The 27168-nt window shown below is 35.1% G+C and overlaps 1 pseudogene; it reads left to right on the top strand.

Annotated features, from left to right (window-relative positions):
• Positions 1–136: 136 nt before the first annotated feature.
• On the top strand, positions 137–26741 carry LOC114724825 (uncharacterized; annotated as a pseudogene).
• Positions 26742–27168: the final 427 nt, after the last annotated feature.

Raw genomic sequence — 27168 nt, 5'->3', positions numbered from 1 at the left:
TTTATGCACTCTATCAATGAGTTGAGGAGAAAATCAGCCGTTTGAGGAAGTAACAGCCCATTAAGTTAAGCAAGGGGGGAAAATACCTTAAAATGACACCAGCAGAGCAAAAGCATTTTAATCAAAGAAATAAAAAATGAAGACGTGCGCATGGAATGATATACCTTTGCATAAGATTTTTGGCTGGAAATTGATTGATCACCATGATGGTGAGGTGTGCATCTATGCTCCAACCTTGAGGCAGAGTACTAGTATCTGCTACACACAAAAATATACCAAGATACTTCTCGTCTTCCAGTCCTCGGTAGATTGCAACCTTCCTGCAACAATCACCACAAAAGAAAATTATATTAATATGCTAAAAATTCATGTATCTCGTTCTCTGCCCATTTATGCAATTTTTTTCCTACTAGTTTAGCCATCGACGAATTTACATGATTTTCAAAACAAAAAAAAAACTATTTTCTACCGAATATATAGATATGGAATCGTCATATGGAACTGAACAGATATATATATATATATATATACATACACACATAGAATACTAGAAAACGAAACGGGTGGGGAATGGTAATGTAGTATGATAAAGAAGAGCTTTAATTGGAAATATTAAAAATAGACGTTGATAAGTACCAAGAACAATGGCCAGCGGTGAAAGGATCAGAATAATGTGGGGCATTGGTCTTCAGTGAACTGAAGTTTCCAATAGTCCATGCTATTTTCTTGCTTGTTACCAGTATATCTGTCGGTTCCATTGTGCAATCAACTTGCTCTGTCTATATGTTCACCTAAACACAATCAAAACCCAAACCAAGAACACAACTGGGTGGGTCAAGTGTTAAAACGGTTGAAGCAACCAGTGAAAGGACTAATGAAGAAGAGAAAAGACAGAAGATAAAAATCCCAACAGATTCCATCACTCTTTCCTTCAAGAACAAAAAAACTTTGCAGATGAAGGCTTGAGGTGCTGCCGGTTGTGGGTCGTCAATGGAGGACTCTGAAAGCCTAAGATGAAAGACAAATTTGAACTCTGATCTGGAGAAAGAGAGAAGGCAGAAGCCGCGATTTTGGAAAAAAAGAGTTAACAGAGGAGGAAGATAGAAATGAGAAAAGAAGAAAGAAACAAACTGAAAAGAAAGAGTCGTAACCTGAAGAAGCCAGGAAGATCAGGTCCTCGTCCCTGGATTGGTTAAAATTTTAGTGTTAAAAGGAAATAGTCCTGATGATGTACTCGAGATATTGCAAAATTAGCTATCTTTGGAGTTTACCTTTGACTGGTAGTTGCCTTTTCCATTTGTTTTTCAAATAATACGGGCCTGAGACCATTTTATTAAAACTTCACAGAACGTGGGAAAATATTTACACAAAGAGCATGTACAGATGCTTCTGAACTCTTCTTGGTGGGGCCTATCAATTTTTCTTTTTAATTTTCTGTTTCACTTCTCTTTCATTTCTTTTCATGTTGACCGAACTCTTAGGGGTCATTTTTCAGTCAATATAATTTTTGGTTTATTACATTTTGATTGAACGTCAGGCCAAAACAAAAATTGATTGAGCGAGCATGATTAAGAAAAAAATTTACTCTTGACTCTGGCAAAACAAAAAACTCCTGATTGACTTAAAAAGTACCAATATGAGGACTGTCGAGGCAATTCTCAATCAAATATTAAAATACAATACCACAACAACACAATTCCTCATCTAATTATTTCATCTCCATTCCATTCTAGTTGTCATGTTTAATATTTAATTCACATTGGATCGTTGCTCTATTCCAACTTCCGGGAAGACAGAATAGAAAGTTTTTGGCTAATACTATAAATTAACTTTAGATTAATATAACATTTGGCCTTTCAAGTTTGCATGAATTTTGGTTTTAGGTTCTTAAATTCAAATCACAGGTTCTGGTCCCTGATAGCCAAAATAGTTTTTTTTTAATATAAAGATTAATGATTTAAATGAAAAAAAAAACTTGAGAAATAAAACTTATTATTTGAAACTTGAGGAAATGAGATCAAATAAAATTGAGATATTGAAAATTATATTAACCCATTAATTTTTTTTTTCTATCATGATTCATGAATATAAATTGTCCAAATTAAAGTTTAATAATTTAAATTTATTTAATTATATTTTAATAATATTATGATATAATAATATTTTATGAAATATTATATTTGCACTATTTTTTTTTATCTTCTTTGATATTATCATCCGGCATCCCATGCCTTTTCTAGATCCTATTATCAAGTATGTGAGTATTGACTAATCCGGCTCGGGATTCATTATTTTTCCTCCTAATATATGTGTATCCTTTGAAACTTGAATTTGAGACTCAGAGAAATTTAGTGGGCCATGTACTGTTAGACTATTTACTATTTTATTTTCTATCTAACCATAAAGAAAGAAAGGAGTTTGAGAGGAGAAGAAAGGGAGAAGGTCCAAGATGCAAATGCATATACTGTTTGTATTGTATGTATGTGATGCTTGGAGGTGGCCTCCAGGATGAAGCATACGAACAGAGCTCACTTTCACTGTGGCAATCAATATTTTTTGTTCTGTTTGGGGGTTTGGCCCGGGGGGGGGGATCTGCAAAAGGAGGGATCGTTATTGATTGTTTGGTCTGCTCATTGTGTGGATGGGAAATGGGATGGCTCGATCTCTTACTCTTACCGATTATGATAGCCTCTCAAGGCAGTCTCACTTGAATTCAGATACTCCCAGTTTTGTGCAAATGCAGCTTTTTGCCTTTCGACTTCCCTGGTGCTGTGGTGCGTATCTTTTTTACCAAGACAACTCTCTCCCTGGCTAATATTCCCTCTCTGCATGTTTGTTTGGCTCAAAGAAGGTTTAATGTCAGATCTGCACATGGGGAAGCAAAATGGGCATTAACAAGTCAAAGTGCTCAGTCTGCAGCTCACCAAACTCTGGTGCCGTCACCTCGCATGGCTAGTCTTTGGGGAAGTGATTAAAATTAAAATAATACTATATTTTAAGGAGAATGTGAGTGAATTAAAATAATACTAATATTTTAAGGAGAACGTGAATTAAATTAATAATATTTAGATTTAATATTCTATAAAAAAAATTATTATTTTACTTAAACTGTTAAATTCTGAGTTCATGAGTCAAAACGTTTTACAAATGATATTTTGGATTCAGATCAAAATTCATTCCATCTCTAAACAGTGACAACATATCTTTAACATAAGTCCTAATTTTTTCCGATTAATTTTATTTTAGTTAGTTTATTTCTTAATTTATTTAAAATCAGAACAAAATTTAATTCAAAAGTATTCATGTTGAATCTTTTAATGGCATTTCGCATAAAAAAAATAATCAAATAACAGCATTGTTATCTCCGTACATATATCTAGGATGCGTTGAATTGGTTACATATCCATGTACAGGATTATGGTCTTCCATATCAATTTCTACATCCAAATCCTTCTCCTCAAAGTCTTCCTCTGCATTCCCCGATCTTTTCTTGTCATCTGAACACTTTGTTCTGTGCTAGCCAACTTTTCTTTTATTATGTTCATTTCGGTCTCTGCAACCACCAAGTTTTGCTTCAACTCTTATTTATCCCCCTTCTCATCATATCCCTTCCTATTAAAGCAGACTTTACAAGAGGCTATAGCCAACTCAAGTCTAATCTAATCATCTCGAGCTCCTCCCACAATTGTTGAAGCTGCTCAGATGCTTCCTCGTCATTCATTCTTTCCGCCTCTTGTCCTTCAAAATTGCAGAACTCGACCCAATGCAGTAAATGCACATCAGTAAACCTGCGACTTTTATCCTTCATACAGTCTAGCAATGAAGGATGCCCCGAACAAACCTCCTCTAGGAGTGGAACCAACGATTGTCCATTTTTCCCAAGTCCTTGAAATCAACGCCATCACCATCTTTTAGAGGTTCAATGCCTTCAAATGTCACGGAGAATAATCAACTTCAACAATACATTTATCATTCAACATATATCCTTGTATGGCTCCTCAAGTTCACTCAGGGCCATAAAACTAGGGTAACCCCAATTACGTTTGTCTGCACATTATCATTCAACATATATCCCTTGTATGGCTCCTCAAGTTCACTCAGGGCCATAAAACTAGGGTAACCCAATTACGTTGTTGCACAGAACTTGGCTTGTACATCTACTTCTGCATATTCAATCAAATCACCCAAATATAATAATTTACCGTTTCAAATTTAGAAAAAAGGATCTTACAGTTAAAAATGACACCATCGAAGCGAAAAAAACTTTTTAGAAGAGGAAAAAATATGAATAATGAATATGCAAGATACCTCCGCGTGTCAGAGATTTTTTCCGGGAAAGTTGATTGACCACAGTTATGCGAAGGGCTGCGAGTACCACTCGCCCTTGAGGCCAACTGGAAGCATCGGCTGCTTCCAGATATTATGCCCATTGAGAGCTGCTGTCTTTCTTCCTCTGTACGCAATAAGTCTTCTACGGACAATCATATCATTCTATTACATATTTGATTATTAATATATTAAATACATATATTCTCCTCTGTCTATGCAAAAATTTTCATCTAATGCCACATATACTTGCACAAAGATTGAGATGTTCTTAGAATAACACGTAATTATAATAGTATATGTCACAGTTGCTAAGCCCAATTCCAGGCCCAGGAAGAGACAAATTACCAAGCACAATGACCGACCGTGAAAACCTCAGAATAGTATGGGACATTGAAGATGAATGAACTGAAGTTTGTTATAGTCCATGCCATTTTCTTGCATGTTATTGTATCCTCGGTTTCTGGTTCTCCATCTCACAATCAACTTGCTACCTTTGTATGTTTACCTAAACACAATTGAAACCCGAAAATCAACAACACATAACTGGGTTGGTCAAGGGTATAAATAAGAACCAAAAGCCTCTTAATGACATAGAAGACCAAATTAATTAATGTCAAACTATATCGCAAGTGAAAATAATCCAAACTTAAAATAAAATTAGATCTCAGCATATATAAACAAATATCACAAGCCATCAGATGAATAGGATTTAAACCAACACGTCAAAGCCAGCAATATGAATGATGGCAGGAGAAAAATCAATAGAAAGGCCGGAGGATTGGAGGAATAGAAATAAAGGAAAACAAAAGGAATCTGAACGTAAAGAAACATGAAGAATTAAGGGATATTCCTTTCTGGTATTCCAAGATATGTCATTGTTCTTGATGGAGCAGAGACTCCCGGTTTTGTCTTCCCCTCTGTACAAGGCAACTATCCCACAACAATTCTTCCAACCACCATAAACAATGCTTAAATTAAATTTTAGAAACAAAAATATGACAACTGAAGAAATAAAGATTTGTTATATTTATAAAGAAGAGAATTGAGATAACACGAGAGATTTGAAAATTACACAAGATAGATTTCAGTTGCCAAGCACAATCGTCTATAGTGAAAGTTTTAGCATAATAATATGCACCGAAGTTTCTAATTGTCCATGTGCTATTTTCTTGCATGCCATATCCTTCGTTTCCTGATTCTTTACCGTACAATCTCCTTTTGATATTATATATATATATATATCTATAATCACTTAGTTGAAACTCATTTAACGCATGCATAAGACCAGAATCAACTTGAAGCTTTGAATATAGGAACCTAAAGCAACCATAATAAAATATAATTAACCAGAAACCGAAACCTGTAATAACAGTGGGAAGGAAATGAAGCTCACAGACCTTCAAAACGCAGATACTGATTGCAGCAAGACTATTACAAAGAAGCACGAAGAGATCATTATAAAGGAAAGCAGAAGGAACCAAAATGAAGATATGAAAAGGGGTAATCCTTTCTTGTTGCAGAGACAAAAAGGGACTCCAATATTATTCTTGGGGACTAGGTAATTCCAAATGCACAGTAGGTGCTAGGCAATTATTTACCCATGCCCAAGTTCTTTTTATTGACTTGCATAACCAGAGAGTCGGCTATATATCAATTCATTATGAGAAAGGGAGCACGTGGACAAGTAGGAAAGAAAAGAGAACTGTATAATACACGGCGATGGTAGCATGAAATATAGTCAAAAAACATGGCATTAATGCTCATGAAGAAGACAATCTATCAGAAGCCTTTTAAAACAGTCGAATACTTGATTCATAATGCCAGGATGTTTAATTTTAAGGAATCTTGTTCAAAGGTCGTCTAATGGAAACTCTTTTGGGGAAGTCAGAATATTCATAGACGCATGCTTTCAATAATCTGTGGTTTATCTGAAGAAAAGATTGGCTATAAAAAATAGATTGCATAACTGGATTTGTTTGAAACCAACATGAGGGAAATAGCTCTTCTATTCTTTGATCGTTGCTTTTGCAAAAATATTTAAAAAGATTTGCAGAATTTATATAATTCCCTGTTGTTGGATTACGCATGCAGATCCGTTTCCAAACACTCAGTTACTTTATTTTTTTTTCATGGTTATTTTCTAATTAATACTGTTGCTAGGGATATACCTGATTAATATTATTATTATACTTAAGTTTTACATTCTCTATTAACTATTTCTTTTATTGATCATACTTCTATATCCATTGATTCAAAACTTAGCTTCTTCTCATAACAGTAATCAGCAAATACATTAAAGCTCGGGTACAAGACGCAACAAAATATGACATAAGAGGTGATCATTTTTCAATTTAACTATAGAATGTTATCTTTAATTTGTTAGCATTATAGTAATGAACATGGAATTAATCGGAAATTATGGCCAAACATAAGTTGGCAATAGTAGACTTCTTCAAAGTAAACCATCCTGAGACGTAATCCATAGAAAAATTGGCTTTAAAAAAACCGTATACATAGAATAGAAAAGAACGATTCAACACTTGGTATAAACTGCTTATATATATACAACTTCTTTTTTTTTTTTTTGTTTAAAAGGTACAGTTTTGTATTAGACACTTAATTAGGAGAGTTACAGGAGATTTACGCAAGCATCACGCAGGAAGCATGTTACATTATCAAATAATATTAGTGCTATCGGATTGGGTCTTCCCATATCCGATATTTGCATCTAAATCCTTCTCTTCAAAGTCTTGTTCCGCATTCGTCAGTTCTTTCTTGTCATCTCAGCGCTTTGTTCCGTGTCAACCAGCTTTTCCTTTATCTTTTTCATCTCTATCTCCAGAACCACTAACTCTTGCTTCAACTTCTTCACTTTTCTACCTTATCAGCATATCCTTCATATTTATAGCTGATTTGACAAGAGGCTCTAGCCAACTCAAGTCCAACTTACTCATCTCAAGCTCCTCCCACAGTTGTTGAAGCTGCTCACATGCCTTCTCATTCATATCTTTCCACTTCTTGTTCTTTAGAAATTGCAGAACTCGACCCAATGCAGTAAATGCCCATTCAGTACACTTACGACTTCTCCTTTGCTTATAGTCCATCAACGAAGGATGCCACAAACAAGCCTCCTCTAACAGAGGAACCAATGCTTTCTCTATTTGTCCCAAATCCTTGAACTCAATGGCATCATCATCCTTTGGGACCAACGCTTTCTCTATTTGTCCCACAATTTGAGTGCCTTCAGAGCTTACTTCAGAAAATTCAACTTCAACAATACATATATCATTCAAAATGTAGCCATTAGATGGGTTCTGAAGTGTAGCCAAATCCATAAAAGATGGATTACCCCAAACTACCACTATCTGCACAGAACTTTTTGTAGAAAGCTGCATTAAAGGAACAAGGAAAAAATAAAAGATTATTGTAAGATTGACCCATCCCATTCCAATATAAAATTATAATCCACTTTTAATTATTCTGTTAGGCCTTCATAGTACAGTTTATTATTTTATTTATTTACTCTTTAGGCTGCTGGAGAAAAAAGAATAAACAATGAAGCAGCATGGAATAATACCTCGTCGTTCAGATTTTTCAATGGAAGCTTGATTGACCACCGTGAACGTGTAGGCTGCAGATATACTCCAACCATGAGGCAAAGCCGAAAGATCAGCTACTTCCAAAAATATAGCCAATAATTCCCATCTTGTCTTCCTCGGTATAAAACAATTTTCCTACGATCATTCTCCCACCCAAAATATTAAGAGAGAGAGATGTTAGTTTAATCATCTTCTATGTGAATGGATGAATATTATGTCATCGAAACGAAAACACATACATATATGATGACTGAAAAGAATGGAGAAAGAAATTAATGAGGAATTGTATTCATAGAATAAGAGATGAGAGGTTTTGATGAGAATATATGATAGATTTTCACTCATACCAAGCACAACGGCCAATAGTGAAAACTCGGAATGGTGTTGGTGATTGGTCCGCAATGTACTAAAGTTATTGATAGTCCACACTACTTTCTTGCATGTTACATCCCTCGGCTCCTGATTCGTCATCGTACTATCTCCTTATGATAGCTGTATGTATTAACAAAACCTAAAAGCCATTAACTCATGAGACAAAATTTAACTTGCAATACGAGAAGCGGCCGATAGTGATTATAGTAAAATTAAATTGAAACCAGATTTGATAGGTTACCACAGAGTGAACGAGGGATTGTGTGAAGGTAACTCCCTTATTGGTGAAGCTCACAGCCTTTAGGCATGCAGAGACTGATCTTTCTGGATATTAATTAATTGCAGCAATTGAAATATATACAAAGATGCATGGAGGGGAACTGAATATATATGAATACAGAAGGAAACTGCTGAATAGAAGAGAAAACAAAACTGATCAAATAGAAAGGGATAATTCTTTCTTTTTGCAGACAACGAAGAGATGCTTCGCTGTTATATATTATTCTTGAATATCAGAAATTCCAAATGCAGAGTAGGCACCGGATAATTCTTTGCCAATACCTCATGGTGCCGTTTGGTACCAAGCATTAAAAATGAAGAATAGGAAGTGAGATTGTAATTAAAAAAAATTAGTAAAAAAGTTCGTAGTATGAGTAATTACTTGTTACATGATATTAAACAAACTCATGTATGTGAAATTAGAAAATGCCATCTCTTCCCATGGCATTATTTATTCTCACGTACAAAGGTTTATCAAATCCCATGCATTAAGTAAACTCTCATACTAAATATCTTTTTAGTAGATTTTTTTAATTCCAATTCTAATATCTATCTCTTATTTTCAAGGCCATTTTGTTAAAACTTCACAGAACGTGGGAAAAAATATTTGCACAGAGCACGTACAGATGCTTCTGAACTGTTCTTGGTGGGGCCTATCAATTTTTCTTTTTATTTTCTGTTTCACTTCTCTTTCATTTCTTTTTCATATTGACCGAAAATCTCATGAGTGATTTTTCAGTCAATATAATTTTTGGTTTATTGCATTTTGATGAACTTCAGGCCAAAAAAAAAAAAAATGATTGAACGAGCATGATTAAAAAAAAAAAATCTTGACGCTCGCAAAACAAAAAACTCCTGATTGGTAAAGTACCAATGTGAGGACTGAGGAGGCAATTCTCAATCAAATATTAAAATACAATACCACTACAACACAATTCCTCATCTAATTATTTCATCTCCATTCCATTCTAGTTGTCATGTTTATATTTAATTCACGTAGGATCGTGCTCTATTTCGTTGCTCTATTCCGCCGACTTCTGGGGAAGACAGGATGGAAAGTTTTGGCTAATACTATAAATTAATTTTAGATTAATACTCCTCCGGTCCTTAATATAGGACCCAATTCTTGAATTGGTTTTGGTCTAAATATAAGAGCCCTTTTCATATTTATCAATTTTCTCTAAATACCCCTATGAATACTCCCTCAATCATAATCAAGTAAAAGAGGGAGATGAGGTATTAAGAAAGATGATTATGGTATTTTAGGAAAAATGTGTCACTTTTCTTATAATTAACTAACTTACCTAACTTCCTTAATTAATCAAATTAGTTAAATGGGTCTTATATTAAGGACCGGAAAATCTATAATATTTGGCTTTTAAGTTTGCATGAATTTTGGTTTAGTTTCTCAAATTCAAATCATAGGTTCTGGTCCTTAATGGCAAAATAGTTTTTTTTTTAAACATAAGGATTAATGATTTAAATGAAAAAAAAACTTGAAAACCAAAAATTTACGATTAAAACTGAGGAAGTGAGATCAAAATGAGAACAAAATTGAGAGATTGAAAAATTATATTAACCTATTAATTTTTTTGTTTTCGTGTCATGATTCATGAGTATAAATTGTCCAGATTAAATTTTAATAATTTTAATATATTTTATTTATATTTAATAATAATATGATATAATAATATTATGATGAAAAATTATATTTGAACTATTTTTTTAATCTTCTTTGATATTATCATCTGGTATCCTATGTCTTTTCTAGATCTTATTATTAAGTATCTGGTAATTTGGTCTTGGATTCATTATTTTCCCCCTAAGATATGTGTATCCTTTGAAACTTGAATTTGAGACTCTCAGAAATTTAGTGGGCCTTGTACTGTTATACTATTTACTACTTTATTTTCTATCTAACAATAAAGAAAGAAAGGATTTTGAGAGGAGAAGAAAGAGAGAAGATCCAAAATGCAAACGTATATACTATTGTATTGTATGTAGGTGATGATATTGTATTGTATGCAAACGTATATACTATTTGTATTGTATGTAGGTGATGCTTGGAGGTCGCCTCCAGGATGAAGCAGAGCTCACTTTCACTGTGGCAATCAATTTTTTTTTTTGGGGGGGGGGGAGAATCTGCAAAAGGAGGGATCATTATTGATTGCTTGGTCGGCTCATTGTTGGATGGGAAATGGGATGGCTCGATCTCTTGGTCTTGCCAATTATGATAGCCTCTCAAGGCAGTCTCACTTGAATTCAGATACTCCCAGTTCTGTGCAAATGCAGCTTTTTGCCTTTCGACTTCCCTGGTGCCGTGGCGCATATCTTTTCACCAAGGCAACTCTCTCCTTGGCTAATATTCCCTCTCTGCATGTTTGGCTCAAAGAAGGTTAATGTCAGATCTACGCATGGGGAAGCAAAATGGGCATTACAAGTCAAAGTGCTAAGTCTGCAGGCTTACCAAACTCTGGTGCCGTCACCTCGCATGGCTAGTCTTTTGGGGAAGTGAATTAAAATAATACTAATATTTTAAGGAGAATGTGAATTAAATTAATAATATTTTAGATTTAATATTCTATAAAAAATATTATTATTTTTCTTAAACTGTTAAATTCTGAGTTCATGAGTCAAAACGTTTTACAAATGATATTTTGGATTCAGATCAAAATTCATTCCATCTCTAAACAGTGACAATAAATCTTTAACATAAGTCCTAACTTTTTTCGATTAATTTTATTTTAGTTAGTTTATTTCTTAATTTATTTAAAATCAGAACAAAATTTTAATTCAAAATTACTCATTGTTGAATCTTTTAATGGCATTTAGCATTAAAAAAAAAAAATCAAATAACAACACTGTTATCTCCGTACATATATCTAGGATGCGTTGAATTGGTTGCATTATCCATGTACAGGATTAAGGTCTTCCATATCCAATTTCTACATCCAAATCCTTCTCCTCAAAGTCTTCCTCTGCATTCCCCGATTCTTTTCTTGTCATCTGAACACTTTGTTCTGTGCTAGCCAACTTTTCTTTTATTATGTTCATTTCGGTCTCTGCAACCACCAAGTTTTGCTTCAACTTCTTTATTTTCTCCTTCTTCTCATCATATCCCTTCATATTTAAAGCAGACTTTACAAGAGGTTCTAGGCAACCCAAGTCTAATCTGATCATCTCGAGCTCCTCCCACAATTGTTGAAGCTGCTCAGATGCTTCCTTGTCATTCATTTCTTTCCACCTCTTGTCCTTAAAAAATTGCAGAACTCGACCCAATGCAGTAAATGCACATTCAGTAAACCTGCGACTTTTATTCTTCATACAGTCTAGCAATGAAGGATGCCCCGAACAGACCTCCTCTTGCAGTGGAACCAACGATTTGTCTATTTTTCCCAAGTCCTTGAAGGCAACAACATCATCATCTTTTGCAGGCTTAATGCCTTCAAATGTCACGGAGAATAATTCAACTTCAACAATACATTTATTACTGGACATATATCCCTTGTATGAATCCCCAAGTTCACTTAGGGCCATAAAACTACCAAAACCCCATGTAGGTGTAGCTGCACAGAACTTGCATTGTACATCTACTTCTGCATTATTCAATGAAATCACCCAAATATAAAAATTTGCCGTTTTCAAATTTAGAAAAAGGATCTTACAGTTAAAAATGACCCCATCGAAGTGAAAACAACCTTTTAGAAGAGGAATAACAATAATGAATATGCAAGAATACCTCCGCGTGTCAGAGATTTTTTCCGGGAAAGTTGATTGACCACCGTTATGCTGAAGGCTGCCAGTACCCTCCCCCCTTGAGGCCAACTTGAAGCATCGGCTGCTTTCAAATATATAGCCATTGACTTGCTGTCTCTTTCTCCTCTGTATGCAACAAGTCTCCTACGACAATTATATTATGCTTATTATATATCTGATAACATATATATATATATATATAGAGAGAGAGAGAGAGAGTTTCCTCCTCTGCCTGTGCAAAAATTTTTTGTCTATTACCAAGCACATTGACCGATCGTGAAGACCTCAGAATGGTGTGGGACATTGAAGATGAGTGAACTGAAGTTTGTTATAGTCCATGCCATTTTCTTGCATGTTAATATATCCTTCGATTCCTGGTTCTTCATCGCACAATCAACTTGCTGTGTTTGTATGTTTACCTAAGCACGATAGAAACCCGAAAATCAACAGCACAGCTGGGTTGGTCAAGGGTAAAATAAAATTAGTTTTCAGCATTTATGCATATATCACAAGCTATCAGATGAAGAGGATTTCAACCGACACGTCAAAGCCAGCAATGAATATGGCAAAAAGAAAAATCAATAGAAAGCCGGAGGAGGATCATAGGAATTATAAACGAAAACAGAAGGAAAATGAACGTAAGAAACATGAAAAAAGGAGGATCATCATTCCTGATGGACCAGAGGCTTCCAGTTTTGTCTTCCTCTATGTAAGGCAACTATTCCACAACAATTCCCCCCACCCCAAAACCATATGCAGCGTTTGAATTAAATTTTAACCGAATTTAGAAATACTGTATCATCCACAGAACCAAGAACAAAAATATGACAACTGAAAAGTGGAGAAGAAAGAAATGAGGATTTGTTCTATTTATAAAAGAAGAGATTTCAAAGAACACGAGATGAAAAATACACAAGCGATAGATTTCAGTTACCAAGCACAATGGCCTATAGTTAAAACCTCATAATGGTATGCAATGAAGTTTCTAATTGTCCATGTGCTATTTTCTTGCATGACATATCCTTCGTACAGTCTCATTTTGATATTTATATATATATTCAATCAATTGCTTGAAGCTCATTAATGCATGCATAAGACAAGAATCAACTTGAAGCTTCGAATATAGGAACCTACAGTAACCATAATAAAATTTAGTTAACCAGGAACCAGAACCTGTAATAAGTACGGGAAATGAAGCTCACAGCCTTTAGATGCAGATACTAATTGCCGCAAGACTAATACAAAGACGCACGAAAGAGATCATTATAAAGGAAAACAGAAAGAAATCAAAATGAAGATATAGAAAGGGGTAATCCTTGCTTGTTGCAGAGACAAAAAGAGACTTCAAGATTATTCTTGGGGCTTAGATAATTCCAAATGCAGAGTGGGTACTAGGTAATTCTTCACCCACACCCAAGTTCTTTTTATTGACTTGCCCAGCCAAAGATTCGGCTATATATCAATTCATTATGAGAAAGGGAACACATGGACAAGTAGAAAATAAAAGGGACACGTCATGATATTTCTTGTGCTAAGGAAATTAGTAATCCCAAATTAAAGCAATGTTTAGTTTTCTTAAATTCGGAAGACCTAGTAATTAGTATTTGATTTTTTTTATTTGGAATTTGTGGAAAATTTTCACAACTAAAAACTTCATTTTGATTTTTCTATCTTACTTGTACTTCCTTTTGAGATTTTGAAATTTGTAAAGGTTTCTCTGATGTTTCGAAGATATGTCACTCTAGGCGCGGCATTAAATAGAGTCAAGCAACATTGCATTAATCCTCATGGGGAAAACAAAATACATCAGAAGCCTTTTAAAACAGTCAAATACTTGTTCATTAAGATGTTTTGATTAAGGAATCCTGTTATAAGGTTGTCTAATGGAAACTCGTTTGGGGAAGTCAGAATATTCCTGGACGCATGCTCAATATGTGGTCTGTATCTGGAATCCTTGAGAACATCCTTTTAGACATTTTCTAAAGAAGCACAGTTCTGTATTTAGACGCTTAATTAATTAGGAAAGTTGTGGCAGATTTACCCAAGCATAAAGCAGGTAGCATGTTACATTATCAAGTAATATTTGTGCTCTGAGATTTAATTTGGGGCTTCCCATACCCAATGTCTGCATCCAAATCCTTCTCTTCAAAGTCTTGTTTTGCATTCACCAATTCTTTTCTTATCATCTCAACACTTTGTTCCGTGTCTACTAGCTTTTTCTTTATCTTGTTCATCCCTACCTCCCAAACCACTAACTCTTGCTTCAACTTCTTCACTTTCTCCACCTTGTCAGCATATCCTTTCATATTTATAGCAGATTTAACGAGAGGTTCCAGCCAACTCAGGTCTAATCTGCTCATCTCAAGCTCCCCCCACAATTGTTGAAGCTCCTCACATGCCTTCTCGTTCATATCTTTCCACTTCTTGTTCTTTAGAAATTGCAGAACTCGACCCAGTGCAGTAAATGCCCACTCTGTAAATTCAAGACTTCTGTTTTGCTTACAATCCATCAACGAAGGATGCAACAAACAAGCCTCCTCTAGTAGTGGAACCAATGCTTTCTTTATTTGTCCCAAATCTTTGAACTCAACAGCATCATCATCCTTTTGGACCAATGCCTTCTCAACCTGAGTGCCTTGAGAGCTTACTTGAGAAAATTCAAGTTCAACAATGCATTTATCATTGAGAATATAGCCGCTAGATGGGTTTTGAAGCCTAGTTAAATCCATATAAAATAGAGAATCCCAATCGGGGTTATTTGCAGCATGGAACTGGCTTTCGTAATCTGCATTCAATTCCCCCAAAAGCAGAGGAACATCAGTGAAAGACGACTATAAGATTGGGCCACACCATTCCGATATAAAATTATAATCCAGTGTTAATTATAATCTTAGACCTTAATATCATAGTCTAATATTTTATTTACTTACTCTTTAGGTTGCAGGAGAAAATTAATTTTTGAGAAAGAAAAGGGATACCATAAAAATGACACTGCCAAAACGAAAGCAGCTCTTAGAAGAATAAACAACGAAGGATCATGTAATGACACCTTCTTTGACAGATTCTTTAATGGAAGCTTGATTGACGATTGTAAATGTGTAGGCTGCATGTATACTCCATCCTTGAGGCAAACTCGAAGCATTAGCTACTTCCAAATATATAACCGTAATCTTCCAATCATCTAGTTCTCTGAGTAAAAGATTTTCCTAGTTCTCTGAGTAAAGAATTTCCTATGACCATTCTCCCAAAAAAAAAAAAAACACACACACACACACACACAGAGAACAGTGAGTGATTGCATTAATATGTTAATTTACAATCTTATCTGAATGGATAACTATCATGTCATTGATCGAACGAAAAAACATGCATACGTGATGACTAAAAGTAATGAAGAAAGAGGTTAGATGGTTTCCTTGTATTCTTTTGTAAATTACGTTAATACTTACTTTTCCATTGAAAAATAAAAAGAAAGGAGTGAAGAAAGAAATGAGGCGCATTCATATAGAATAATAGATAAGAAGAGGTGAAGGATACGTGTATTATGTGATAGATTTTGCAGCATGGAACTGGCTTTCGAAATCTGCATTCAATTCCCCCAAAAGCAGAGGAACATCAGTGAAAGACGACTATAAGATTGGGCCACACCATTCCGATATAAAATTATAATCCAGTGTTAATTATAATCTTAGACCTTAATATCATAGTCTAATATTTTATTTACTTACTCTTTAGGTTGCAGGAGAAAATTAATTTTTGAGAAAGAAAAGGGATACCATAAAAATGACACTGCCAAAACGAAAGCAGCTCTTAGAAGAATAAACAACGAAGGATCATGTAATGGCACCTCTTTTGAAAGATTCTTTAATGGAAGCTTGATTGACGATTGTAAATGTGTAGGCTGCATGTATACTCCATCCTTGAGGCAAACTCGAAGCATTAGCTACTTCCAAATGTATAACCGCATACTTCCCACAGTATAAAATAATTTTCCTATGACCATTCTCCCAAAAAAAAAAAAAAACACACACACACACACAGAGAACAGTGAGTGATTGCATTAATATGTTATTTACAATCTTATCTGAATGGATAACTATCATGTCATTGATCGAACGAAAAAAACATGCATACGTGATGACTAAAAGGAATGAAGAAAGAGGTTAGATGGTTTCCTTGTATTCTTTTGTAAATTACGTTAATACTTACTTTTCCATTGAAAAATAAAAAAGAAAGGAGTGAAGAAAGAAATGAGGCGCATTCATATAGAATAATAGATAAAAGAATAAACAACGAAGGATCATGTAATGGCACCTCTTTTGAAAGATTCTTAATGGAAGCTTGATTGACGATTGTAAATGTGTAGGCTGCATGTATACTCCATCCTTGAGGCAAACTCGAAGCATTAGCTACTTCCAAATGTATAACCGCATACTTCCCACAGTATAAAATAATTTTCCTATGACCATTCTCCCAAAAAAAAAAAAAAAAAACACACACACACACACAGAGAACAGTGAGTGATTGCATTAATATGTTAATTTACAATCTTATCTGAATGGATAACTATCATGTCATTGATCGAACGAAAAAAACATGCATACGTGATGACTAAAAGGAATGAAGAAAGAGGTTAGATGGTTTCCTTGTATTCTTTTGTAAATTACGTTAATACTTACTTTTCCATTGAAAAATAAAAAAGAAAGGAGTGAAGAAAGAAATGAGGCGCATTCATATAGAATAATAGATAAGAAGAGGTGAAGGATACGTGTATTATGTGATAGATTTTAACTCATACCAATCACAACCGCCAATAGTGAAAACCTCAGAACAGTGTCTGTGATTGCTCTTCAACGTACTGGAGTTTTTGATAGTCCATGCTACTTTCTTGAAGGTTATATCACCTTGTGACATCTCTATATGGTACTACTATTAAAAACCTGAAAGCCGTTAACGCCACAAGACAAAATTAAACTTGAAACATCGAGTATAAGAACCGGCCAATAGTGACGATGGTAAAATTAAATTGAAACCATAGCAAGTTATTTGAAAGGTGACCGCACAATGAATGAGAGATTATGCGATCGTAACTCCCGTATTGATGAAGCTTGCAGCCTTTAGACGCAGACGCAGAGACCCTGATCTTTCAATGACGCATGAAGGGGAACTGAATAAATATATATATATATATATATATATAAATGAAAACAGAAGGAAACTGCTGAATAGAGGAAACAAAACTGAAGATAGAAAGATAATCCTTTCTTGTTGCAGACAACGAAGACACTTCAATGTCACTATTCTTGAGGATCAGAAATTCCAAATTTAGAGTAAGAACTAGGTAATCTTTACCAATTACCCAAGTTGTCCATTGGCTTGCGTGACCCAATATTTAAAGGTTGTCTGATTGAAACTCTTTGGGTAAGTCATAATGTTCCTAGAGTCTAGAGACATGCATGCTGTCATTTTCTGGTCTATATCTCAAGAAAAGATCGGCTATGAAAAAATACTGCATTTATAAGTGGGGATTAAGTGATTAACAGCCGGTGATCTTTGTATATTTCAAAATCAACATGAGGAAAATATATATGGTTCATCTTTTCTTTGATTATATTGTTGCTTTTACAAAAATATCTAAAAAGTTGTTCTCAACAGTTACAGAACATAGAAGCCCTTTTCGTTGGATTAGAAAGTTTAACTATAGTTCGGTAGAAAAATAAATGTATTAGTTTCAACTGGTTCCGTTTAAAGGTATATTATTCCTTGCGGTTCTAAATAGTGACTCAGTGTATTTACTTATACGACCTAATTGTTGAATTGATTTTAGTCTTAAATATAAGACGTATTTATCCTATTTATTAATTTTTTTCTAAATTACCCATACGGATACTCCCTCGATCATAATCAAGTATGTACAAAAAGGATAGAGGATATTAAAAAAGTTGATTATGGTATTTTAAGAAAAACATGTCATATTTTTTATAATCATCTAACTTTCTTAATTTAATCAAATTAGTTCAATGGGTCTTATATTAAAGACCAGAGGAGTACTTTTCAATTTTCTTCACACATAGGTATTTATTGCGTGCATGTAAACTTTATGGATTGAGTTTTACATGTAGGCATGGTCTCAGTATCTGCTAAATCATTCTTTTATGTAAAGTAAGTTGTTTTCAAGTGCATATTGGACAGTTAATTTGGATTAAATGATTTATGATTTTTACATATTATGCAATTTTTTTTTTGTAATTTTGTTATATTATACTGCGTATAATATGGATTTTTTGTTTTGAGAGAATATACGTCTCTGTAAGAAAATAACAAAAGATTCGGGCAAATATAAAACATGAAACGTTGGATTGGCATAAAAAGTAAATAATAATAAAAGAATTCTACGCATCCAGTGGTCCTTTTACATTAGGTAATCATCCACATCCTTATTTTAGGGTTTTCCATATCCAATTTCTGCATCTAAATCCTTTTCTTCGAAGCCTTCTTCTACATTGGCCAAATCTTTTTCTTATCATTTCAACATTTTGGTCTGAGTCACCCAGTTTTTCCTTTAACTCCTTCATTTCTGTCTCCAAAGCCTCCAAGTTTTCCTTCAACTTCTTCACTTTTTCTGCCTTCTCCTCGTATCCTTTCATTTTTAAAGCAGATTTAACAAGGGTTCCAACCAACTTAAGTCTAATCTACTTATCTCAAGTTCTTCTTCTCTATTCGCCCCAAATCCTTGAATCAACCACATCATCATCCTCAACCACTTTGGTTCCTTCACGGGAACTTGTTTGGATTCCTTGGACAAGGAAGGATAAGTTAAATGGCTTGGAGGCTCAATGCGATCAGGTTTGACCACATAAAATTCAACTTCAACAATACAATTATCTTTGAAAATAAACCCACTGGATGGGTCCTGAAGTACCCTCAAAGGCATAAAAGATGCGTAACCCCTATTAACTGCATGTGCACAGAACTTGTGTTTTACATCTGCATATTCAATTGAAAGACTATTATATGAGATCGAGCCATCCCATTCCGATCTAAAAATGAGACCACCGAACCGAAAACAAGTTTTAGCGGAGTAAATAATGAACAAGTATGAAATGATGGTACCTCCTTTTGCAGATTTTTCCCTGGAAACTTGATTGACCACAGTGAGAGTGAGGTCTGCATCTATGCTCCACCCTGAAGGCAAACTCGAAGCATCGGCTACGTACAAATATATGGCCAAAAACTTGCCGTCCTGTCTTCCTCGGTATACACACACTTTCCTGCATCATTTACGGCAAAAGAACAATTGTATGAATATGTTAATTAAATTTTATCTATTCCTCAGCCATGCAACTTAGCTTTTTCGATGATCTGACCATCAACTAATTACAGTCTTTTTTATTTTATTTCTACCCAATTATTATAAATATTGAATTCTCAAAACGAACACGCATATGACAATTAAATGAGGAATTGTATTGTAGTATTTGAAAGACAGATTCCAGTTACCAATTACAATCGCCGATAGTAAAAACCTCAGAGTAATGTCGGGTATTGGTCTTCAATGTCCTGAAGCTTCTGATCGTCCATGCGATTTTCTGGTATGTTATGTCCTTCGGCTGCTGATTCTGCATGGTCCAGTCGACTTATGATGATGATACCTGGCCAATCAAAATCAGAAACCTAGACAACAAATTAGTTTCAAGCTTATGATCAAAAAAGAAATATCATGTCAAAATTAACCCATGACGTCAAAGTCAATAGTAAATATATATGACGGGAAAGTCATATTGCCACCAGCGCATGATGAGAAACCCATACACACTCATCAGTCAAAATTTTCAGTGACCATTAGCTGGATAGAGAAAGGGAAAAAAGGGTTATTACAAGTGAAGGAGCTGTCAATTTTGGGGAACTGCAGGAAGAAAAGTGGTCAGAGAAAACAGGAGGAAGAGGGACTATATAAAGGAAGAAGGCAGAAGGGAAGGGAACAGAGAAAACAAAAAAGGAATAATTCTTTGTTGTTGCGGACAAGGAATCAAGAGTAGTCCAATTAATGTTAATATTCTTGAGGATCACGAAATCCAAACATGCAGAATAGGTCCTAGGTAATCCTTTACCGATAACCAAGTTGTTCAATGTCTTTCTATAACCAAAGATTCGGCTATACATACTAGCAATTATCTTTAAGAAATTAATTAACAGGATGTCTACTCTCGTTGGTGCAAAATAAAATGGACACGTCATCGTGTGATTCATGCAATGGCTTTATCTTCCCAACTCAGTTTTACTAATCATTCGTACGTCCCTCCTACAGACTTCCTTTTAACGTGACGGCGTACATAGCAAAGCAGATGGTCCTTTTTTCAGAGCCGTGGCCGCCAAGAGCTTTTCCCATGCAATCCGAATCAGCAGGCACTACATAGAGATCATCTGAAAGAATGAAAGTTGCTGCCCAGCCAGACTTCATTTCAAATCACAATTAAAAATAGTTATAATTACATTTTATATAATTTTAGATAATTTTTTTTATGTATTTACTTTATATTTCAAATTATGACCAAAAAATTACTTATATACTCATAATTGATCATGTCACAGTAAGCCCATGGCCACAAGGAGCAATATGGAGGTGAAGGGGTAATTAGGGTGTTAAATGGCTATTGGGTGATCATTAATTATTGTTGATTTAATATTAATCCGTCCTCTTCTAGATGCGAAAGCTCATCTTTTGTCGATCACACTCATACCGTCACAGATCACGTGCTCCTGGCCCCTTCTTGGTTTGATATTCAAGAGACGTCTTCTACTTTTCCTCAATCTTCCTCTTGGTTTTTTTTTTTAAATTCCTTTTTTTGCCAAAAAAACAAGAAAAATTGAGACAAAGTTTCTGATTGAAAAACTTAATTGATGAATGTTACCTCCACTTTCAGATCTACCATTCACTAATTAATTTTATCAATCACATACTTTTTCTTAATTTGTCCCTATTGGTCTTTTTAATTTAAAAAAGCCGGAGAACTCTTTCCCTTTTTGTGATTGTGATGTGAACTTCTTTTTTTCAATTATTATTACATGAGAGTTAAGTGAGATAGAGATCTAATATCACAAAAGCGAGTGTCACACGCTCACACCAACCTGTTTCTTTAATTATTAAACACTCACTTTATCGAGTTTGAAATGTGAACTATATTCATGGGGCTCTATCTATTTTATCATGACTGAATTTTCATATCCTTCACTGCTTAATATAAAGGCTAAATGCTTAATTTACAATTTCATTAAAAATACTTAATTTAAAAAATTAGTTAATTTAATTATGTATAATTAATGTATCCAATTAAGTTAGTTATCTCTAACTAATGTATTTTGACTTTTTAAATTACCTTACTTAATCATATACATTGAAATTATATGCTCCTCGGGTCCTTAATATAAGACCCAATTCTTGAGTTGATTTGGTTTTAAATATAAGACCCATTTCTCAGATTTATCAATTTTCTCTAAATTACCCCTATAGATACTCCCTCAACCATAATAAGTAAAAGAGAGAGGGGGTATTAAAAAAGATGATTAGGTGTTTTAGGAAAAATATGTCAATTTCTTATAATTAACTAACTTACCTAACTTTTATCTAATCAAATTAGTTAAATATGTATATATAAGGACCGGAGGAGACTTGGATAAAGATGCCTCACAATCAATAGGGATTTTTTTTAAAACATATTATCCATTAAAAAACAAGTGAATTGAGTATTATATTTAGGACTATTAATTAGTAGCATTTTACTCCTTGGTTCTGATTAGAGAGCAGAGACAAGACATATTATAGTCCTGTTTATAAGGATATTAAGAGAAATTTTTTATATGGATATATAATTTTATCTTTTATTTATTATTATGTTGATTTTATTTATACGAGATTTAATATATATTAAATAGGAATAAAGTAAAAAAATTATTAAATTTTAGATGAAAGTTAATAAAATTTAAAATTTTTATTTATTTATATAAAATATATTAAAATAAATTTATAAATAGGATATATCGCTCAAGATAGATATATATATATATTTTGTCATGTGCTCATAATATTATTCTGCCTTTCTGCGTACTCTGCATGGTGATTAAATTGACACGCGTTCTATAACTATTGGTTAAAACACGTGCCGCCCTTTTTGTTTAACACCTAGTTCGTGGCAGCGTCGTAATTCAGACCTCAAATAAAGGTGAAATTCAACAAAGTCAACTTCATAAAATTCTCTTTAAAATCGACCCTCCTCAATTCTCTTCTCCCCTCACGGTTCCCACCAAAAAGAAAAAAGTGTGAGGAATCGAGAAGCCTTGCTCGCCACAATGGAAGAGTGCATGCGGCTTTCGAGTCAAGCGCTAGTGAAGTAAATGGGGTCACTGCTCCTGACCATGGCTGGCAGAAGGTCACCTACGCTAAGCGACAGAGGAAGACTAAGCCCGCCAACAACTCTGATTCCAACGCGAATCCTAATAGGATTGCTACCAGTGAAATCGTGGCCGGTACTGACAACTTTTTCCGGTCCCTGGAGCAGCAGTCAGAGGACCGGCGCCGGAGAATTCTCGAAGCACAGAGGGCGGCCAATGCCGGTGATGTTGATGTACCCCCCAGATCGAAGCAACGGCCTGATTACGATGATTACGAAGAAGATGAAGATGGTGATGCACCGGAGAATGGGAAAGTGGAGGAAGTGAAGAAGGTGAAGCAGAAGAAGCCGAAGAAGCCTAAGGTGACCGTTGCCGAAGCGGCTGCGAAGATTGATGCGGCTGATCTGGCGGCTTTTCTTGCTGAGATATCGGTGTGGCATCTTACTTGCTTTATGGGTTGTGAATCACCCACGACTGTGTGTGTGTGTGGGTTTGATCTGTTGATTCAGGGAGGAACTGCGTTCGGTTTAATTGTCTGTTTGCTTTTTCCAACAGACATCATACGAGTCGCAGCAGGACATACAGATGATGCGGTTTGCTGATTATTTTGGGCGTGCATTTTCTGCTGTGGGCTCTTCACATTCTTCTAATTCTTATATGATCCATGCATCCATGTAATTATAGTCGTGATGATAAATTTGGGAAGACCGAAGTTTTTTAATAAAAAAAACGGCGCCTTGATAAGCTTGTCACTGTTGCTTAACTGTGATAGATCAACAGTGTCAAAGATGGCTGATGTGAGTTATCCATTCTTCTAATTCTTATATGATCCATGCATCCATGTAATTATAGTCGTGATGATAATTTGGGAAGACCGAAGTTTTTTAATAAAAAAACGGCGCCTTGATAAGCTTGTCACTGTTGCTTAACTGTGATAGATTGCATCAAAAGACATCTGACATCGACTTATAAGCCGCGCATTTTATTTGCATGCATGTAGTTATGGTGAAAAGCGCTGACCATTGGGAACTAGATTGCGAATGTACGCGCTGAAGTGTGAACCTTTGGTCACCTTCAAATAAAAATGGGAACTAGGCCAGAGTGTCTTTGTTCCTTGAGGTTCTGTATTGCTTTTCAAAATAAGAATGCTTTCCAATGTATTGCTTCTTTCTTTCTTTGATATTCTTTATTCTTGATGATGAAGTGATTGGGAATTTAAATTGAAATGCATATTGATTTTAATTCTCTGTGCCACTAAATGTGGTGCGATCTTATCGGCGAGTATAATATGATTGTAATTATGAACGTTAAACTTATCGGAAACCATGTATCGCGATTTTTCCCTTGAATATTCTAAACATTGAATGAATCAAGTGAAAGCTGCCCATTATACAATATGATAATGTTCTAATATCTTTCTGCTTGTGTTTGTAGACCATCATGCCTCACGACATTCTTTGGGGTAGTGATGAGATCATACAATATTGAAATTTCTGAATGTGTTTGTAACACGACACAATTTTTTGCTAATTCCTTTCTATTTGTACCATTGTAGATTTTATTATGCCTTGTAAGATTACTTGATGTTATGGTAAGATAATGTTCGAACAAAATCTGATGGACATCATTAGCATTCAAACTCTTTCTTATGTGACCATAATAATTTTCGTTTTATTTATCTGACTTTCTCCTGGGAAGCTAATTAACAAGTTTACATTTCCAGATGCCGCTATCTCACATTTCTGACCTTGTATACAAGACATCAATTGACTGGATCAATCAACGTTCTCTTGAGGCACTTAGTTCCTTTGTGCTGTGGTCTCTAGACAGTATTCTTGCTGATTTGGCTAGCCAGCAAGCTGTGGCCAAGGGCTCCAAAAAGGCTGTACAGCACATGACTGCAAAATCTCAGGTAACTTGATCCCACTGGTGAACAGTGCGGTTTGCCTTGAATTACTGATGTTTGACTAGTTCATCAATGAGTTCTTTATATTTATGGGCTTTCCATCTCTGAACGAGATTTGATATTTTCTTTTAAATTATGTCATTAAGTCCTGTATGCCATTCTGGGGCTATTCAATGGGGTTGAGTCTAGTTAATGTCAACTACAACTATGTGCAAGTAGCTGATGTATGAGTCAGTGTTGATGATTGTTTTAGTATTATCGTTGTTTTCATTTTCTTATAGGGTCTTTGTGACCTGTAGATCCCATAAACTAGAGAAAATAAATAAATGAATTGCCAATGACGTGCTCTCTAGCACCTAATTCATTTCCGCCTTGCATCTAGATATATGGCTAAAAGAGGAAGCTTGAGTTGAATTTATGGTACAATCTTCATGGGGAATTATAAATATTTTTTGAAATGGTAATATATATTATCTTTCACTTTGTATTGGCATTTCTTGCAGGTTGCAATGTTTGCAGTCTTAGCTATGGTGTTGCGGCGGAAGCCTGATGTTCTAATTAGCCAGTTACCCATATTGAGAGACAATTCAAAGTATCAAGGCCACGATAAGCTTCCAGTGATTGTATGGATGATATCTCAGGTGAGTGCTGAATGCTGAAACAACTATACGAGTCCCCCCAGAAAAATGCCTAAAACATTCAATTTGACTTCTCTTCCCTTCAGTTTTATAATGCTGAACATTGAAGTACTTCTGTCCAGGCTTCAATAGGAGACCTCTCAGTAGGTTTATATGCTTGGGCACGCAATCTCCTGCCAATAGTGAGCGGCAAAAGTGTTAATCCACAGTCCAGGGATTTGGTTTTGCAGCTTGTAGAGAAGTATGTAATTAAGCAAGTTTCTTATTAGCCTTTTTTCCTCAGTGGTATTGCAATTTCTTGATGCCATTGTTATTTTTTTGTATTGGCAGCAGAATTTTGTCTGCTCCAAAAGCACGGCCTATTTTAATAAATGGTGCAGTCAGGAAAGGGGAGCGATTAATTCCACCATCTGCATTTGAAATATTAATGCGGGTTACATTCCCCACATCTTCGGCTAGAGTAAAGGTGGATTTTCATCTGGTTGCATGTTTGCAATTCAGTTGTTGTAGCCCATAATGTGCTTTCAAGACTCACGTCATCTGCTGTTTCTGTATAGGCTACTGAAAGGTTTGAGGCAATATATTCCACTCTGAAAGAGGTAGCTCTCGCTGGTTCCCCTGGAAGTAAAGCAATGAAGCAAAATTCACAGCAAATATTTAGTTTTGCAATCAGGGCAGCTGGAGAAGGTATGTGAACCATATTTTATAGCTTCATTTGTTGTTTCCTTTTTTTTGTTCCCGCATGAAATATTAGAGAGAAGTAAATATATATTAGAAATTATATGTAGCGTAGCTGTGTTTTCCAGGCAATCCTGAGTTGTCAAAAGAAGCGGCTGACGTCATACAAGATTTTTGCATGTTTTATGTCTTGAAGGGCAGTTCGATTTATTTTATTTTATTTTAGTTAGTCTCATATTTTATTGATCACGGACAGGAAAAAATTTATCCAGACAACTTAGAAGCAAGTGTTTCCATTCTGAAACAACTTTCTGAAGATTGGACTGGGCACGCAGCAAAAATATCTCCTTTCGAGCCCCTGAGGGAAACTCTAAGAAATTTTAGGCAAAGGTAGTTTCTCATCCATATACCTACATGATATTGTCGATTTAAGTAATCTGGAGCTGCTTACCCATACCCCTGACATGGACTGATTGGCCGTGCTGATTCATTTATATATGACTGCTTCATAATATGTGAATTTTTTTCTTTAAATAATGACTGGCTACTTTTTGGCTACAGAATGATAAAGCGTTGTCTAGTGGGACAGATGCTGCTCAGCTAGCACTCCTTGAGGATGCTGATAAGTATAGCAAAATAATCCTAGGAAGAGTATCGCGAAGTCATGGGTGTATGACATGTTTGACCTTTACAGCTGTTGCTTTAGCTTTGGGTGCTGTTGCATTCTCCCCCAGTATGGGGACATGGGATTTAAGGAAACTCTCTGTAGCCTTGAGCTCTCAGCTCACTTTCTGAAAAATGAGAGTAATTCTCCAGCGCTGGCAGCAATCGCTTTTTTCAGCCCACCACAAATGCAACGAGTTAAATTGTGAATTCGCCTCATAAAGTGCACAACGTGGAGGCTGTATATTCTAGTCCTCGTCGGAGGCCAGAGTAGTTTAGGCAACACCGCTTTGAGAATGTGTGTTTTAGTTGACCATTTAGGACTCATTTTATCTTTTTTGTTTCTTTTATATTTTTCGTCCAGTTTCCAAATTTTTTTTACTCGCGGCTTAAAAATGGCAGTGCTGGCAAAATGCCAGAGAGGTAGCTTCCCCTGTATTCTGAAGTCAGTTGTAGCTTTTCACAAAATAGTGCAAATTTTTCTTCTAAGTTTGCATGGTTATGGTTGTAAGTGTGGCCTACTCCATTTGTGCTCGCTTTTTACTATAATCTATAATTG

This window comes from Neltuma alba, unplaced genomic scaffold, assembly GCF_004799145.2.
Source record: "Neltuma alba isolate B1F8T4 unplaced genomic scaffold, ASM479914v2 tig00012201_pilon, whole genome shotgun sequence".
Classification (NCBI taxonomy): domain Eukaryota; kingdom Viridiplantae; phylum Streptophyta; class Magnoliopsida; order Fabales; family Fabaceae; genus Neltuma; species Neltuma alba.
The sequence above is the reverse complement of the archived record's forward strand: the minus strand, read 5'-3'. Positions and strand labels throughout refer to the sequence as shown.